Source organism: Nipponia nippon, unplaced genomic scaffold, assembly GCF_047370975.1.
Source record: "Nipponia nippon isolate SJK-2023a ecotype South Korea unplaced genomic scaffold, ASM4737097v1 scaffold_22, whole genome shotgun sequence".
Lineage (NCBI taxonomy): Eukaryota > Metazoa > Chordata > Aves > Pelecaniformes > Threskiornithidae > Nipponia > Nipponia nippon.
The window spans coordinates 3,065,969-3,084,090 of record NW_028262339.1 but is presented as its reverse complement, the minus strand read 5'-3'; the positions used below and the strand labels follow the sequence as shown (position 1 = coordinate 3,084,090).

Sequence of the window (18,122 nt, the reverse complement as noted above, 5' to 3'; positions counted from 1 at the left end):
AGGCTGGCCAAGGGGCTATTCCATACCATGTGACGTCATGCTCAGTATATAAACTGGGGGAGTTAGCCGGGGGAGGGGCAACGATCACTGCTTGGGGGACGGGCTGGGCATCGGTCGGCGGGTGGTGAGCCATTGTAAAGTATATCGCTTGCTTTGTATTACTATTGTACTATTATTACTTGTTGTTATTATTATTATTATTATTATTATTATTATTATTACTACTACTGTTCTATTTTTATTTTACTTTAGTTATTAAACTGTTCTTATCTCAACCCACGAGCTTTCCCCTTTTGCTCTTCCGATTCTCTCCCCCGTCCCACCGGTGGGGGAGTGAGCGAGCGGCTGCGTGGTGCTTAGTTGCTGGCTGGGGTTAAACCACGACAGTCCTTTTTGGCGCCCAACGTGGGGCTCAAAGGGTTCGAGGTAATTAACAGATTAACTAGAGTGTATTAAGGAATTTCATTCTGTTGACAGTTATCGGTTGTAATATTGATTCGTCCGTTCTCGGTACTAGTCTACCTGATCTGCACCATGCTCTTGTTTTTGCTGTGCTTTGCCATAATGAGTGATGTGTTGCCTGGAAGATTGGTTATTAAAACACTGGCCTTGAGCGCTATCTGGTATTTGGGTTCTGTAGTGAAGCCATTACTGTACTTCGGGTACCACTTCATGGAGACAATTAGCAATTATACCTCTTCCTCTGAGAGTTTTTTTATGGAGGAAATACAGGGTGGCACCTTTGTTACTTTCTTCTATGACGTTTTCTCCTTCATTGCAACAACTTTTCATTATCTTGAGCATCCTTGGGTAGTTAAGATATATCCATTGGTAGTTCTTGGGAATTTTGTTTCAGTTTTATCTAAGGTTAATAAGCAGCTTAAGAATATCATCCAGAGATCTGCCCCAAGGCTGGATAGTTATGAGTGGCAGGGCGTGTGGGAGAGTATGGGCAAGTACCTAGGACAATGGGCACCTCCAATGTTTTGGAACTTCACCCCCGAACAAGTGCAGAATCCTGAAAAACTAGTAAAGTATTTGGAAAAAGTATGTTGTCACCCTGGCAACTCCAGAGAGACACAAATCACTGCAACGTGCTGGGGCCTGGCCCATGCCTACCGAGCCCTATTCAACACTATTCAGAACCCTCAAGGGAAAGAGAAGGTCTCTTGGATCGGACGACAAAATGACGGCCCCCGTGGCTGCGCCGGCCCCTGCCACAGGCACTGTGGCTGCGTCAGCCCCTGCACTGGCCCCCATGGCTGCGCCAGCCCCCCCAATAGGCGCTGCGGCTGGACCAGAGAACCAATCCGTGCCAGTATCACTTGCCCCTATACAGAAGAAAAAAATACACAAGGAAATCAGCTCGTTTAGTAAGGGATGAAGATGAACCAGGGCCATCACGAGAACAGGAGAAGGAAGAGGCGGAACCCATAAATGAGATGGTAACCACCTGATCCCTCTCGCTAAGTGAGCTGCGAGGTATGCGAAAAGATTTCGGTCGTTGTCCAGGTGAGCACATCATCACCTGGCTGCTCCGATGCTGGGATAATGGGGCCAGTAGACTGGAATTAGAGGGTAGGGAAGCCAAGCAGCTGGGATCCCTTTCTAGGGAAGGGGGCATTGACAAAGCGATTGGAAAAGAGGCACAAGCCCTCAGCATCTGGAGGCGACTCCTGTCAGGTGTGAAGGAAAGGTATCCTTTCAAGGAAGATGTGATATGTCACCCAGGCAAGTGGACCACCATGGAGAGAGGTATCCAGTACCTGAGGGAATTAGCCATGCTGGAGGTGATTTATAACGACCTGAACAATGAGCAGTTATCCGAAGATCCAGACGAAGTCCAATGCCCACGACCCATGTGGCGGAAGTTTGTACGGAGCGCACCATCATCACATGCAAACTCATTGGCAATAATGACCTGGAAAGATGAAGAGGGACCAACAGTGGACGAAATGGCTGGCCAGCTCCAACAATACGAAGAAAGTCTCTCTTTCTCCCTACAGGCCTGCGTATCGGCTGTGGAGAAACTGTCCCAGAAGGTCCAGCAACTCGAAGAGGACATGTCCTACTCCTCACCTGTATAGACCAGTATCTCAGCCATTAGGAGTAAGCGCCCCTCTGTTCAAGAGAGAAGATATAGTGGATACACACCACGGGGCACCCTGTGGTTTTATCTGCGTGACCATGGAGAGGACATGAGGAAGTGGGATGGAAAATCTACCTCGACCCTAGAGGCACGGGTATGTGAGCTGCAAGGAAAAACAACTACAAAAGGTGGCTCTCCCAGGAGAGTTGCGGCTCCAGTTTCCAGTGAGCAGTTCCCCAGACAGGGTAGAAGGGCTGATTTTGTTTCCGATCCTAATAAAGGGATTTTTGACTCGCATTTACAAGAACTGAGTAACAAGTGCTATGACCGGGACTAGAGGGGCCCTGCCTCCAGCCAGGTGGAGGAAAGGGACAGCCGGGTTTACTGGACTGTGTGGATTCGATGGCCTGGCACATCAGACCCACAGGAGTATAAGGCTCTAGTGGACACCGGTGCACAGTGTACCCTAATGCCATCAAGCTGTAAAGGGGCAGAACCCATCTGTATTTCTGGAGCGACAGGGGGATCCCAACAGCTGACTGTATTGGAGGCCGAAGTGAGCCTAACCGGGAATGAGTGGCAGAAGCACCCCATTGTGACTGGCCCAGAGGCCCCGTGCATCCTTGGCATAGATTACCTCAGGAGAGTGTATTTCAACGACCCAAAAGGGTACTGGTGGGCTTTTGGTATAGCCGCATTGGAGACGGAGGAAATTAAACAGCTGTCTACCCTGCCTGGTCTCTCAAAGGACCCTTCTATTGTGGGGTTGCTGAGGGTCAAAGAACAACAGGTGCCAATCGCTACCACAGCAGTGCACTGGCGGCAATATTGCACCAACTGAGACTCCCTGATTCCCATCCATAAGCTGATTCGTCGACTGGAGAGCCAAGGAGTGATCAGCAAGACTCGCTCACCTTTTAGCATTCCCCTATGGCCAGTGCAAAAGTCTAATGGAGAGTGGAGACTAACAGTAGACTATCAGGGCCTGAATGAAGTCATGCCACCACTGAGCGCTGCCGTGCCAGACATGCTAGAACTTCAATACGTATTGGAGTCAAAGGCAGCCACGTGGTATGCCACAACTGATATCGCTAATGCATTTTTCTCAATCCCTTTGGCGGCAGAGTGCAGGCTGCAGTTTGCTTTCACTTGGAGGGGGGTCCAGTACACCCGAAATCGACTGCCCCAGGGGTGGAAACACAGCCCCACCATTTGCCATGGACTGATTCAGACTGCACTGGAACAGGGTGGGGCTCTGGAACACCTGCAATACATTGATGACATCATTGTGTGGGGCAACACAGCAGCAGAAGTTTTTGAGAAAGGGAAGAAAATAGTCCAAATCCTTCTGGAAGCTGGCTTTGCCATAAAGCAAAGTAAGGTCAAGGGACCTACACAGGAGATCCAGTTCTTAGGAACAAAATGGCAAGATGGACATTGTCAGATCCCAATGGATGTGATCAACAAAATAACAGCCATGTCTCCACCAGCCAGCAAAAAGGAAGCACAAGCTTTCTTGGGCGTTGTGGGTTTTTGGAGAATGCATATTCCAAATTACAGTCTGATTGTAAGCCCTCTCTATCAAGTGACCCAGAAGAAGAACGATTTCAAATGGGGCCCTGAGCAACAACAAGCTTTAGAACAAATTAAACAGGCCAGGGAGGTGGCGACTGCTGCTCAGGAACTGGCTGGGCATCAGTCAGCGGATGGTGAGAAATTGTATTGTGCATCACTTGTTTTGTATATTCTTTTATCATTATTATTATTATTTTCCCTTCCTTTTCTGTCTTGTTAAACTGCCTTTATCTCAACCTGCGAGTTTTACTTTTTTTTCCTGATTCTCTCCCCCATCCCACTGGGGGAGGTGGAGTGAGCGAACGGCTGTGTGGTGTTTAGGTGCCTGCCGGGTTAAACCACAACAGCCACTCTCCATCATATTTGAAAAGTCGTGGCAGACTGGTGAAGTTCCTAGTGACTGGAAAAGGGGAAACATAACCCCCATTTTTAAAAAGGGAAAAATGAAAGACCTGGGGAACTACAAGTCTCACTTCTGTGCCCGGCAAGATCATGGAGCAGATTCTCCTGGAAACTATGCTAAGGCTCATGGAGAACAGAGAGGTGATTGGTGACAGCCAACATGGCTTCACTAAGGGCAAATTGCGCCTGACAAATTTGGTGGCCTTCTACAATGGGGTTACAGCATTGGTGGACAAGGGAAGAGTGACTGACGTCATCTACCTGGACTTGTGCAAAGCATTTGATACTGTCCCGCACAACATCCTTGTCTTTAAAATGGAGAGACGTGGATTTGACGGGTGGACCACTCGGTGGATAAGGAATTGGCTGGATGGTTGCACTCAAAGAGTTGTGGTCAACAGCTCGATGTCCAGGTGGAGACCAGTGACGAGTGGTGTCCCTCAGGGGTCTGTATTGGGACCAGTATTATTTAACATCTTTGTCGGGGACATGGACAGTGGGATTGAGTGCACCTTCAGCAAGTTTGCAGATGACACCAAGCTGAGTGGTGTAGTTGATACCCTAGAGGGAAGGGATGCCATCCAGAGGGACCTTGACAGGCTAGAGAGGTGGGCCTGTGTGAACCCCATGAAGTTCAAAAAGGCCAAGTGCAAGGTCCTGCACCTGGGTTGGGGCAATCCCAAACATGGATAAAGGCTGGGCGATGAGTGAATTGAGAGCAGCCCTGCAGAGAAGGACTTGGGGGTATTGGTGGATGAAAAATTGGACATGAGCCAGCAATGTGCACTTGCAGCCCAGAAAGCCAATCACATCCTGGGCCGCATCAAAAGAAGCATGACCAGCAGGTCGAGGGAGGTGATTCTGCCCCTCTACTCTGCTCTCCTGAGACCCCACCTGCAGTACTGCGTTCAGCTCTGGGGCCCCCAACATAAGAAAGGCATGGACCTTCTCGAGCAGGTCCAGAGGAGGGCCACAAAGATGATCAGGGGGCTGGAACACCTCTCCTATGAGGACAGGCTGAGAGAATTGGGGTTGTTCAGCCTGGAGAAGAGAAGGCTCTGGGGAGACCTTAAAGCAGCCTTCCAATACTTAAAGGGGGCATACAGGAAAGATGGGGAGGAACTCTTTATCAGGGAGTGTAGTGATAGGATGAGGGGTAATGGTTTTAAACTGAAAGAGGGTCGATTTAGATTAGATATTAGGAAGAAATTCTTTACTGTGAGGCACTGGAACAGGTTGCCCAGAGAATGCATATTCCAAATTACAGTCTGATTGTAAGCCCTCTCTACCAAGTGACCCAGAAGAAGAACAATTTCAAATGGGACCCTCAGGAACGACAAGCCTTTGAACGAATTAAACAGGAGATAGTTCATGCAGTAGCCTTTGGGCCAGTCTGGGCAGGACAAGATGTAAAAAATGTGCACCACAGCCCTCCCTGGAGCCTCTGGCAGAAAGCACCAGGAGAGACTTGAGGTCGACCCTTGGGATTTTGGAGTCAGGGATACAGAGGGTCTGAGGCTGCTATACTCCAACTGAAAAAGAGATACTGGCAGCATATGAAGGGGTTCGAGCCGTTTACGGAAGTGGTTGGTACTGAAGCACAGCTCCTCAAAGAATCATAGAATCGTAGAATTGTCAAGGTTGGAAAAGACCCTTAAGATCACCAAGTCCAACCATTAACCTAGCACTGCCAAGTCCACCACTAAACCATGTCCCTAAGCACCACGTCTACCCTTCTTTTAAATACCTCCAGGGATAGTGACTTAACCACTTCCCTGGGCAGCCTCTTCCAATGCCTGACTACCCTTTCGGTGAAGAAGTTTTTCCTAATATCCAACCTAAACTTCCCCTGGCACAGCTTGAGGCCGTTTCCTCTCATCCTATCGCTTGTTACTTGGGAGAAGAGACTGACCCCCACCTCACAACAACCTCCTTTCAGGTAGTTGTAGAGAGCAATAAGGTCTCCCCTCAGCCTCCTCTTCTCCAGACTAAACAACCCCAGCTCCCTCAGCCACTCCTCATAAGACTTGGTCTCTAGACCCTTCACCAGCTTCGTTGCCCTTCTTTGGACACGCTCTAGTACCTCAATGTCCTTCTTGTAGTGAGGGGCCCAAAACTGAACACAGTACTGGAGGTGAGGCCTCACCAGGGCCGAGTACAGGGGCACTATCACCTCCCTGGTCCTGCTGGCCACACTATTCCTGATACAAGCCAGGATGCCATTGGCCCTCTTGGCCACCTGAGCACACTGCTGGCTCGTGTTCAGGCGGCTGTCAACCAACACCCCCAGGTCCTTTTCCGCCAGGCAGCTCTCCAGCCACTCCTCCCCAAGCCTGTAGCATTGCATGGGGTTGTTGTGACCCAAGTGCAGGACTCGGCACTTAGCCTTGTTGAATCTCATGCAGTTGGCCCCGGCCCATCGGTCCAGCCTGTCCAGGTCCCTCTGTAGGGCCTTCCTACCCTCCAGCAGATCAACACTCCCTGCTAACTTGGTGTCATCTGCAAACTTCCTGAGGGTGCACTCAATCCCCTCATCCAGATCATTGATAAAGATATTGAACAGGATCAGCCCCAGTACTGAGCCCTGGGGAACACCACTTGTGACCGGCCGCCAACTGCATTTGACTCCATTCACCACCACTCTCTGGGCTCGGCCGTCCAGCCAGTTTTTAACCCAGCGCAGAGTGTACCCATCCAAGCCGTGAGCAGCCAGCTTCTCCAGGAGAATGCTGTGGGAGACAGTGTCAAAGGCCTTACTAAAGTCCAAGTAGACAACATCCACAGCCTTCCCCTCATCCACCAAGTGGGTCACCTTGTCATAGAAGGAGACCAGGTTAGTGAAACAGGTCCTCCCTTTCATGAACCCATGCTTGCTGAGCCTGATCCCTCGGTTGTCCCGCACGTGCTGCATAATGGCACTCAAGATGATCTGCTCCATGACCTTCCCCAGCACCGAGGTGTAGGCTGACAGGCCTGTAGTTCCCCGGATCCTCCTTCTGACCCTTCTTGTAGAGGGGCGTCACGTTTGCTAGCTTTCAGTCATCTGGGACCTCCCCGGTTGACCAGGACTGCTGATAAATGATGGAGAGTGACTTGGCCAGCTCCTCTGCCAGCTCCCTCAGTATCCTCAGGTGCATCCCATCTGGCCCCATGGACTTGTGGGCATTCAAGTGCAGGAGCAGGTCGGTGACTTCCACCTCTTCGATAACTGGGGCTTCATTCTGCTTCCTATCTCCATCTCCCAGCTCAGGGGTGAAAACCCCGAGGATGACCAGTCTAAATAATTGCATCTTGTTCTGAACAGCAGAGGACCCTTCATTGCTTAGATTCTCAAGTGCTAACCACCAAAAGTACTTAGACTGTCTTCCCTAACTGTGCTAAACTTTTGGTATATATCAAGGTCTGCTGATATTTCTCCTTGGTGATTACGTTTAGAGGATGACTGTAAGATAAATACGTGACCTGGCTAATGACTCACAACTGACTCACAGTAAAATGATTGCTAAGGCTGTATTTCTGAAAAGAAAAATAAGTTCATGTAGTTACAGATTTTCTTGTTTTTCTTTCTACACATCCTTTAAGTGCTGATTTACTGACTTCTGGCATGGCTTCCTTTTAGCATCATAGAAGCATGCAGACTGGAAGGGACCTCCAGAAGCCACCATTCCAACCTCCTACTCAAAGCAGGGCCAGTTAGGTCAGGTTGCTCAGCACTGTGTCCAACCAAGGTTTGAATACCTCCAAGGATGTAGATTCCAGTGCTCCTGTGGGCCCCTGTTCCAGTGTTTGACTGTCCTCATGGTAAAAACGGGGTTTTTTTGTATCAAGTCAGAATTTCCCAAGTTCCATCTTGTGCCTTTTGCCTCTCAGCCTTTTACTGTGCTCCTCAAAAAAAAGTCTGGCTCTGTCTTCTCTAAGCCCTCCCATTAGGTAGCTGAAGACAATAATCCGATCTTGTCTGAGCCTTCCCTTCTGAACAAGTCCTCATCCTCAGCCTCTCCTCACAGGGCAAGTGCTCTAGTCACTGAATGTCTTGGTGGTCGTCCACTAAATTCACTTTATTTTTCAAATTTCCTTCTTTTACTGGGGAGTCCAAAACTGGACACAGTACTCCAGATTCAGTCTCACAAGTGCCGAACAAAGGGGGAAGAATCACTTCTCTCAGCCTGCTGGCTTCCCTCCTGTTCGTATAGCCTAGGGTGCTGGAGGCCTTCTACTGATGGCTAGGGCACACTGTGGCTCATGCTGAATTTATTGTCGACCAAGACCCTCAGGTTATTTTCTGCAAAGCTGCTCTCCAGCTAGTCAACACCCCACCTGTACAGATGAGTGGGGTTATTCTGTCCCAGGTCTTTGTATTTGTCTTTGTTCAGCTTCAGGAAGTTCCTGACAGCCCATATCTCCAACCCCTCTAGATTGCAATAGCCTCAGTACAGTCATAACCATAAAATTGTATGGACAACAAAATGGCCTATACTATATATCACATATGATACCAAAGCCACTTGGGAACCTAGTATTGGGCTAGCTAAAGGTGAAGACAAAGGAAGAGGGAGTCAGTGTATGCTGAAAATTTTTAGGAATTCTACTTCATTGTTACATTTTCAAGCTGCATCAAAAACATTATAAGAACTTACCAGTACTGTGGTTGGAGAGCATCTCACCGATACCTCTCACATTAGCCAACTAACACTTAGGCTACAACTGTACTAGTAAAACAACTGGCACAGAACAGCATACCTCCATACTATGAACCTGTCTTTGCTCCCAAACCAGGGGGGCCTGTACACACAGCTTGTTGGGAATGTCCCCTGCCCATGCTCAACAACCATCTGGGAGGGTCCAGCTGGCCCAGATTATGGGCTTGTCCAGCAGGTTAGTAATTCATATATTTGAGCTCCAGCAATAAAAACAAGCCCTGGCACTGGTTAATTTTCTGTTATAGATATTACTTTGGTTTCTCTTCACACCCCTATCTTTTATCTTTCATTGTCCAAACTTCTCTTTAAGCCACATTTCTAGCAGTTCTTTCAATGGCTTAACAGACTAGACTTTATTGACTTTGAATGAGAGAGAAGCACCAAAGTCACTTTAGGTATGACTCATCTTACCTAAGTTTAACTGTTGCAAAGTTAGGCATCTAGACTATACTAATTACCACACCAGAGAGAAAAAAGCACCTTAAGGGTGATTTGTTCCATTCTTTCTTAACACTTTTTTTATGAGGGATAAATTACTCCCTGGAGCTACGTCCCTACTGAAACAGAATCCAGCATGTCATTCTGATGGAAGTAACTCATTAACTTAAGTTAGAGAGAAAAGTCTAAGCTGTTATCACAATATTTACAAAGTGTTTTATGATACAGCATTATTTGCAGACTACTGAATCACTCCTTTATGACAACTTATGTTTTTGAGTACAACGACAAATGGAGCAATTACATTTTAAAAATTCAGAAGCCAGTGTGTTTGGTGAAAAGCTGATGCTGCATAAAGTATTAAAGCTTTCAAAAAGAGAATTAAATAAAATGTCGCTGAACTATTGCCAATATGCTTTGAGACATAATGTGGACTGTGCAAAGAGCAATACCACTAGATGTCACCATCTTTCCACCGAAAATTCATCAGCAACCAGCTAGCTTTTCCTGAGTATGATTTACAAGTACCACTGGTTCCCCCAACAACACACCTAGCTGAAGCCTTAGGTCATGGTTTGCCAGCTCTGTTGGTTTGTAATCCGATCAAAAGCTACGCGGTATTATTTCTTTCTGGTGGCATTGTGTTTAAATAGTTTTAAAAGGCTAATTCTCAGATGAGAACTGAATTTGGGGTTCACGAATCTAAAAGGAAACATTGTCGGTTAAGTTCATCTGATCCTGCTGCTGTAGCACAGTCCAGATGACAGTGGATTGGTGGAGAGTATGAAGTCAAGATCCTATTTCCATCTCTGTTACTGATCTACTATATGACTTCGGAAAGCCATTTCACCTTAGCTTTTCTGTTTTCTGTTTACTATGCCCAATTATGTGTTTGTTAGATTATCCTACTTCAGTGACAAGTATTGCACAAAGGGTCAGAAAAAATAGCTATATGGGTCCAGCTGAGAAAAATGCTGGAGGGAGATATCCACCCCCTGTTCTAGCCTTACTCATTACCCCCTTACTCATTACTCACTGAAACTTCCTTAGAGCCAGGGCTGCGATTAGAGGACTTAGTGGAACCACTTAGTACTGAATCATAGAATCATAGACTCATTAAGGTTGGAAAAGACCCTTAAGATCATTGAGTCCAACCGTTAACCTAGCACTGCCAAGTCCACCACTAAACCATGTCCCTAAGCACCACGTCTACCCTTCTTTTAAATACCTCCAGGGATGGAGACTCAACCACTTCCCTGGGCAGCCTGTTCCAATGCCTGACTACCCTTTCGGTGAAGAAGTTTTTCCTAATATCCAACCTAAGCTTCCCCTGGCGCAGCTTGAGGCCGTTTCCTCTCCTCCTATCGCGAAGTAATCAGTTCCTGCTCCCTCTCATTTTATTCCACTGAGTGGCCTCACCTTGCATTCAGGTTTAAGTTTGTAATATCCTATCTGATACTGTCGTGGTTTAACCCCAACTAGCAACTAAGCACCACGCAGCCCCTCGCTCACTCCCCCACCGGTGGGATGGAGGAGAGAATCAGAAGGGCAAAAGGGGAAAACTCGTGGGTTGAGATAAGAACAGTTTAATAACTAAAGTAAAATAAAAATAGAACAGTAGTAATAGTAATAATAACAATAATAATAAAAACAAGTAATAATAGTACAATAATAATACAAAGCAGGTGATAAACTATACAATTGCTCACCACCCGCCGACCGATGCCCAGCCCGTCCCCCAAGCAGCGATCGTTGCCCCTCCCCCGGCCAACTCCCCCCGCTCATATACTGAGCATGACGTCATGTGGTATGGAATAGCCCCTTGGCCAGCCTGGGTCAGCTGTCCTGGCTGTGCCCCCTCCCAGCTTCTTGTGCACTAGGCAGAGCATGGGAAGCTGAAAAAGTCCTTGACCAGTGTGAGTGCCACTTAGCAACTACTTAGCACTACTTAGCAAGAACCAAAACATCAGTGTGTTATCAACATTATTCTCATCCTAAACCCAAAACACAGCCCCATACCGGCTACCAAGAAGAAAATTAACTCTATCCCAGCTGAAACCAGGACAGATACAAATAGGAGCTGAATTCAATTCATCTCCTGGATAGGCCAGTCATCTTTATCTGCTCTGATCCAGGATGGGGTTTCCTACTTGTTTTTTTCATCACTGTCTTTCATAGAAATATGATTAAGTGGAACATTATAAAAAACCATCTCATTGGTCTCATCGAGTCCAACCGTAAACCTAACACTACCAAGTCCACCACAAAACCATGTCCTTAAGCACCACATCTACATGTCTTTTTTAAATACCTCCAGGGATGGGGACTCAACCACTTCCCTGGGCAGCCTGTTCCAATGCTTGACAAAAATTTTAGTGAAAAATTTTTTCCTAATATCCAATCTAAACCTCCCCTGCCACAACTTAAGGCCATTTCCTCTCGTCCTATCACTTGTTACTTGCAAGAAGAGACTGAAACCCACCTCGCTACAACGTCCTCATAAGACTTGTTCTCTAGACCCTTCACCAGCTGCGTTGCCCTTCTCTGGACACGCTCCAGCACCTCAATGTCCTTCTTGTAGTGAGGGGCCCAAAACTGAACACAGTACTTGAGGTGCAGCCTCACCAGTGCCGAGTGGGGGGAGTGAGCGAGCAGCTGTGTTGTGCTTAGTTGCTGGCTGGGGTTAAACCACGACACATAATGTTTCTGCTCTGGGACAATAACATTTGGTTAGCCTGTCAGCCAAGACCCAATTTTCATATTATCTCCCTGAACATTGCTCCAGACTGTTCCAGGAGATGTCAGAGAAGCTTTGTTTGTAAAACAGGCTGTGAGAGACAGAGTAAAAATACATTTATAGGGTGGTAAGACAGTTTTTCAAGCAGTTAGGGAAATGTCTGACTCTGGATGTACATATTGCATTAAAAGTACTGTGTGGAAAAAATGTTTGGGCTTTAAACAAATATGTATGAACTACTTAAATACAATGTGGAAGAGCTGAAAGATAAGGAATTCTGTACATTGATGGAGTTAGAAGAACAGATTATCCTATATCAATGCAGTAATAAAGGAAGAGCAAACTGAAGTGGGTGGAACAGAGAAGGGGAAAAGATTTTGTTAAAGTTTTGTGAATCGCCCTTGAGAAGGCATGAAAGGAATCAAAAATGCACACACACACACCCAAAAAAACCCTAAAACTATTAAAAGTGTCAAGTCCATCCCAAAAAAAACAGTGCTGCTACTCCAACCAAGGCAGTTTAGGATCTTTTGTCACTGGAATCTGCCTACTGGGTCATGTAACTACTGGAGCGGGGAGTCTCTGGGAGCAACTGTGCAGTCACTGAGGAGCACTTTTGAGAGCACAGGATAAGATGGGCAGAAAAGCATCAGGCAGAACAGGCAGGGACTGTGCAGGGGAGCTGGGGCCACAGGCACCAGGGTCTTGCTAGAGGCAGAAGGGAGACTCTCTGCTGGGGCTTCAAAAGGGGCTATTGCTACTCTGCTGTACAGCCGCTGGACTGGCAATAAGACTGGGGGAAGGGTTCTGCTTACCAACACAAACACAAAATTTGATTGTCGCTTTTATGTTCTGTCTCTTTATTAGTGTTTTAAAACATCATTATTCTAGTTTCAGCTCTAATAAAACCTGGCTCTATAGTTGTCATGGGCACACCAGTTTTATTTTCTTGTCCACATCCTGAAAAGATGGGTCTGGGATGCAGAGCCTTCGTCTGGCCAAAGTGTATGTGGAAATGGTAGGGAAAAAAATGGGAAACTCCACCTTCCTTCAGAGCAATTAAGGATGCTCAGTCTGGAAACTTTGCAGAGGACAGTATAAGACAGACATAAGAAGGGGAAAATAAAAATGTAGGAAGAAGGAAGACTGTAGTATAGCAAAGAGTGGGAGACTGCTAACGAGCACCAGAAGCAGACACTGACCTTCAGGTCTGAGGGAAAGATGGGATAATGTAGAGTTTTCTGTGGATCGGGAAGCCAAAAAAACCCCAGATAATTTATGCGAGAAAAAGCCTGAAGGAAACAACCCACCCTACAAGTCCAAAATGGGTAGAAGGGAGAAAATTATTTGGTCTTTTTTACTTCACTCGAAATCTTCTGTTTGTAACATCTGCTCAGATAAAATCTGCCTTTTGATTGTAAAAGCTTTTTTTTTTTTTTGTCCTTTTGAGCTGCTCATATTATTTGGGAAAGGCCTAGAACATCCATACATCCATCTTCAACCAAGAGCCAATTTAAGGTTTTAGCAGTCTTTGGTAATCTTGGTATGCTTTAAAAAAAAAGATGCAGGCAGATCTGCCTCAAAGCTCCAGCCTGGACTTCTGTCATTACTGTTATGCCAAGGAAAGTTAGTGAAAATCAATAAATGACCCTCAAAGACAGGAGGGGGGAGAAAATATTCTATTCTTGCTTTCATGATATCTCTGAACCTTTTCTGTCACTATGAGGAACAGTACAAGAGCCACCTCAAGACTTTCTAATCCAACTTCTTGAGACAGAGTATATTGTCTGTTTCATAATAAACTTCTTCTGACCTGAAATGTGGCCTTGCATTTGTACAAAATGTCTTTTTCTCTTCGAAATTGGCAAGATTTCAGGACAACAGTACAGGCACTGAGAATCTGGTCCTGTACATGACCTTATTTGAGAAGACTGATTAACCTCTACTTCCACAGTTACAGTGCCAATAAAGAGGAGCAAGTGGAGTCCTCCTAAAACCAAAAGAATAAAATTCCAATAACTGCACAGAACACAGATCAGAGCATGAAGCTCTCTTTCCCACTGCCAAAAATATAATCTTCGATATGTGGTGATGACTTGCATACATTTGAAGCTTGCTTTATAGCTGGCAGAGGAAGACATGTGACGACCGAGGTTCATGTTCAATTTTCTGAAAATACGCAATTGCTCCTAAGGTGATCACTTAGAGAAGTAAAAGAGACGGATCCCAGACTGCGGTGTTATCAAGATTAGAAATAGTGCTTGTTGAATAATAAGCATTAATTAAACAGTACTTTTTTTAATGTGGATATAACTGAATTGAAGGTTACATAAACTACAGCAATAGCAACACACCTGTGCAAGTACAGAGCAAAAAGGAAAGCATACAGCTGTCCCTAACAGAGATGACTCTTGTATTCAGCTTGTAAAGGCAAAAATATAGATCAGCTATCAGATAGAGAGCCAACAGATAAAAGCTTCAGAAATTGCATTGTTTTTAGATGACAATAGGATAATGATAAGAAATCCAGGATTGGGTCCATGTCATGATTTAACTCCAGCCAGCAACTAAGCACCACACAGCCGCTCACTCACTCCCCCCCAAAGGGATGGGGGAGAGAATCGGAAGAGTAAAAGTGAGAAAACTCGTGGGTTGAGATAAAGACGGTTTAATAGGTAAAGCAAAAGCCGCGTGCACAAGCAAAGCAAGGAATTCATTCGCCACTTCCCATCGGCAGGCAGGTGTTCAGCCATCCCAAGGAAAGCAGGGCTCCATCACGCGTAACGGTTACTTGGGAAGACAAATACCATAACTCCGAATGTCCCCCCTTCCTTCTTCTTCCCCCAGTTTATATACTGAGCATGATGTCATATGGTATGGAATAGCCCTTTGGCCAGTCTGGGTCAGCTGTCCTGGCTGTGCCCCCCTCCCAGCTTCTTGTGCACCTGGCAGAGCATGGGAAGCTGAAAAGTCCTTGACTAGTGTAAGCATTACTCAGCAAGAACCAAAACAGCAGTGTGTTATCAACATTATTCTCATCCTAAATCCAAACCACAGCACTATACCAGCTACTAAGAAGAAAATCAACTCTATCCCAGCTGAAACCAGGACAGTCCGCAGAAAGGAAAATGGCTTCTGTGGGAAGGCGGTGATGAGATCAGTTTGAACTGATTGGTGGGTTGCAAAGGAAAATGACCCAGGAGGGCACTGCGGAAAGAATTCAGATTTACTGGGAATATGAGGGAGCTATGGAACAGATGTATATGCTGTTGCTATGATCAAATTGAAAGATTTTTAGATGTTTTCTCTCTCAAACCCTCTTGGGGTTATTAGTTTATAAAAAAATTAACAATCTAAAAAGAAAGAGATCAAAATAAAAGCTATTTACTCATCATTGGAAGCAGTGGAAGTACAAGACTGTTCTCTGTTGAGAACTGGGGAGAGGAAGAGGAAAGCTATTCTGAAGTCCGTACTTTGAGTCCAAAATGTTAAGAAGTAATATTGATCCTTTTTCTTGAATTCAAGAACAAAAATACCATCAGGACACTGAGTCTGAATAAAACTGTTGTCTCACAGACATGGACCTCTTAAGGTTGACCAACTGTTCTAGCTATCTTTCTGCATTGTATGTAAAAATGAAGTTTGTATGGTATAACCAGATATGAAGAACTTCTAGTTAGGGCAGAAACGTTTATGAATGTATTTCATGCATGTAGAAATACTCAAAAGAGGGTTTGATTGTAAAACTGTGTGTATTCACACAGTGTAAGTGTAATTCACAGTGTAATTCACATTGTGTAAGTGCAATCACTTAAGCCTACCTTATTACAAAAACACAGAGTTGAAATAAACAAGATTTTCTAAATTTTGGATTACCTTTAAGAAAAAAAAGAAAGAAAAGGGAGGGGAAAAACCCCTCATGCTACACTGTAGAGTTTGAAAATAAGATGTGAAGGTTCTCCCCAATCAATTTCAAAGTAGTATCAAAAGGGAGAGACGATGACTTTTTGGAAATAAACGTTCTGAGGTTGTATAGATGGGATGTTGATGAGTCAAATGCATGGGTTGAATATTATGTTTTGCCAGTGCGTTGCCTTTTAGTGGCATTCATAGGTGGTCCTCATGGTATACATTTACCACAGGCTTATTAAGAACAGAAGCTCTGCAGAAGTGGTCAGGGAGAGCAGGAGAGGGTCATGTGAGAATGGTGGTGTGTTCTGCAGGAAAAGGTCAGCAGAAATCAGGTTTGTGGCCTGTAGTTGTTATGCACATTTTTATAAAATCTCAAATTTGAAACAGCTGTTGGGCATGAATACATCAGTGCAAGCTTTCTTCTCACTGATCTGGTCTATTGGTATGTGTCAAAAGCCAGCAGGGTGAAGCTGACTAAATAGTTTTCTTGCCTGATTTGGTTTGTCTGTCCCAGTTGACCGTAGGAAAGATAAAAAAACCAGTTCTTTGTCTAAAATTACCTGGGTTTAGGATAGAGAAATCCTTATAAAAAATTCTAGAACAGTTGAGCTTATGGGAATAGAAAATAAGCTGAGGTTTGTGTTCTGTTAATGTTGCAATTAAACATATACTGCCTGGAGCTATTAAACTTGGGATCTAATGCCTGGTCTTCAACAGCAATAAACGAGTAACTTTGGTCAGTGTGGACCATTGGCTATAGAATGCATGTAGGTGTGGTATACGCTTACTTACCTGTTGCCTCACCAACTCTCCCTGTTTTTTAAACTCATTTTTTCCTAAAACAAAAAATACCTAATGTGTTGCTAATCCTGAAAAACAATATCTTAATTTCTGGCAAATGACAAAATCAACAAAACATTTTTGAAAGCTATTCTGAGTAAATATATGATAATAAATGAATAGTACACACTACATTTTTAGCATTAATTATGATAATTATTATATTTGCTATGGAAATTTATAAATGTTTTTCTTGTAATGTCAAGCATCACATATGTCAAACTTAATAAACAGCCTATTTATCTGGATATGTATATAAGTAAACTTTTTCTAGAATTTTAATCTGTTTACTTGCAACAGCATATGTTCACTGTGAACATTTTACACGTAACCATTAAAAAGCTGTGAAATATTAAAAGTAATATTCACAGAATTGATAGAACCAGGAAAACAAACAATATTTTCTTCTCAGTTTTTCTATCATGGTATGTATATAATCAGGAAAAAATATATTCTATAGAATAGGCAAATAGTGAGCATTAATTGCTTGCTATTTATAGAGAGTTGATGCATGAAAAGCTTGGTTATATGAAGACTATCATCATGCATCATAAAAGGACAACATAACATATTCCCCAAACCTATGTAATTGTATTGGGTTTGTGAGACAAGGTTTTGGTAGCAGGGGGGCTACAGGGGTGGCTTCTGTGAGAAGCTGCTAGAAGCTTCCCCCCATGTCCAATAGAGTCAATACCAGCCAGTTCCAAGACAGACCGGCTGCTGGCCAAGGCTGAGCCAATCAGCAACAGTGGTAGTGCCTCTGTGATAACATATTTAAGGGGAAAAAAACTGCTACGGAACAGCAGCCGGAAGAGAGGAGTGAGAATATGTGAGAGAAACAACTCTGCAGACACCAAGGTCAGTGAAGAAGGAGGGGGAGGAGGTGCTCCAGGCGCCAGAGCAGAGATTCCCCTGCAGCCCGTGGAGAAGACCATGGTGAGGCAGGCTGTCCCCCTGCAGCCCATGGAGGTCCACAGTGGAGCAGATATCCACCTGCAGCCCGTGGAGGACCCCACAACAGAGCAGATGGATGCCCAAAGGAGGCTGTGACCCCATGGGAAGCCTGCCCTGGAGCAGGCTCCTGGCAGGACTTGTGACCCCACGGGGGACCCATGCTGGAGCAGTCTGTTCCTGAAGGACTGCACCCTGTGGAAAGGACCCATGCTGGAGTGGTTTGTGAAGAACTGCAGCCCGTGGGAAGGACTCATGTTGGAGAAGTTTGTGGAGGACTGTCTCCCATGGGAGGGACCCTACGCTAGAGCAGGGGAAGAGTGTGAGGAGGAAGGAGTGCCAGAGACAACGTGTGATGAACTGACCGCAATCCCCATTCCCCGTCCCCCTGCACCACTCAGGGGTGTCACAGATGAGTGGCTAGGTCGCTTAAAGAATCACCATCAAAGATATTTGCAAATAGTGATTTTAATAGAAA

General features: G+C 45.3%; 1 pseudogene; it reads left to right on the top strand.

Annotated features, from left to right (window-relative positions):
- The first annotated feature begins 534 nt into the window (after positions 1–534).
- The window catches only part of LOC148055431 (uncharacterized), a 32,061-nt pseudogene continuing 14,473 nt past the window's right edge, over positions 535–18,122 (top strand).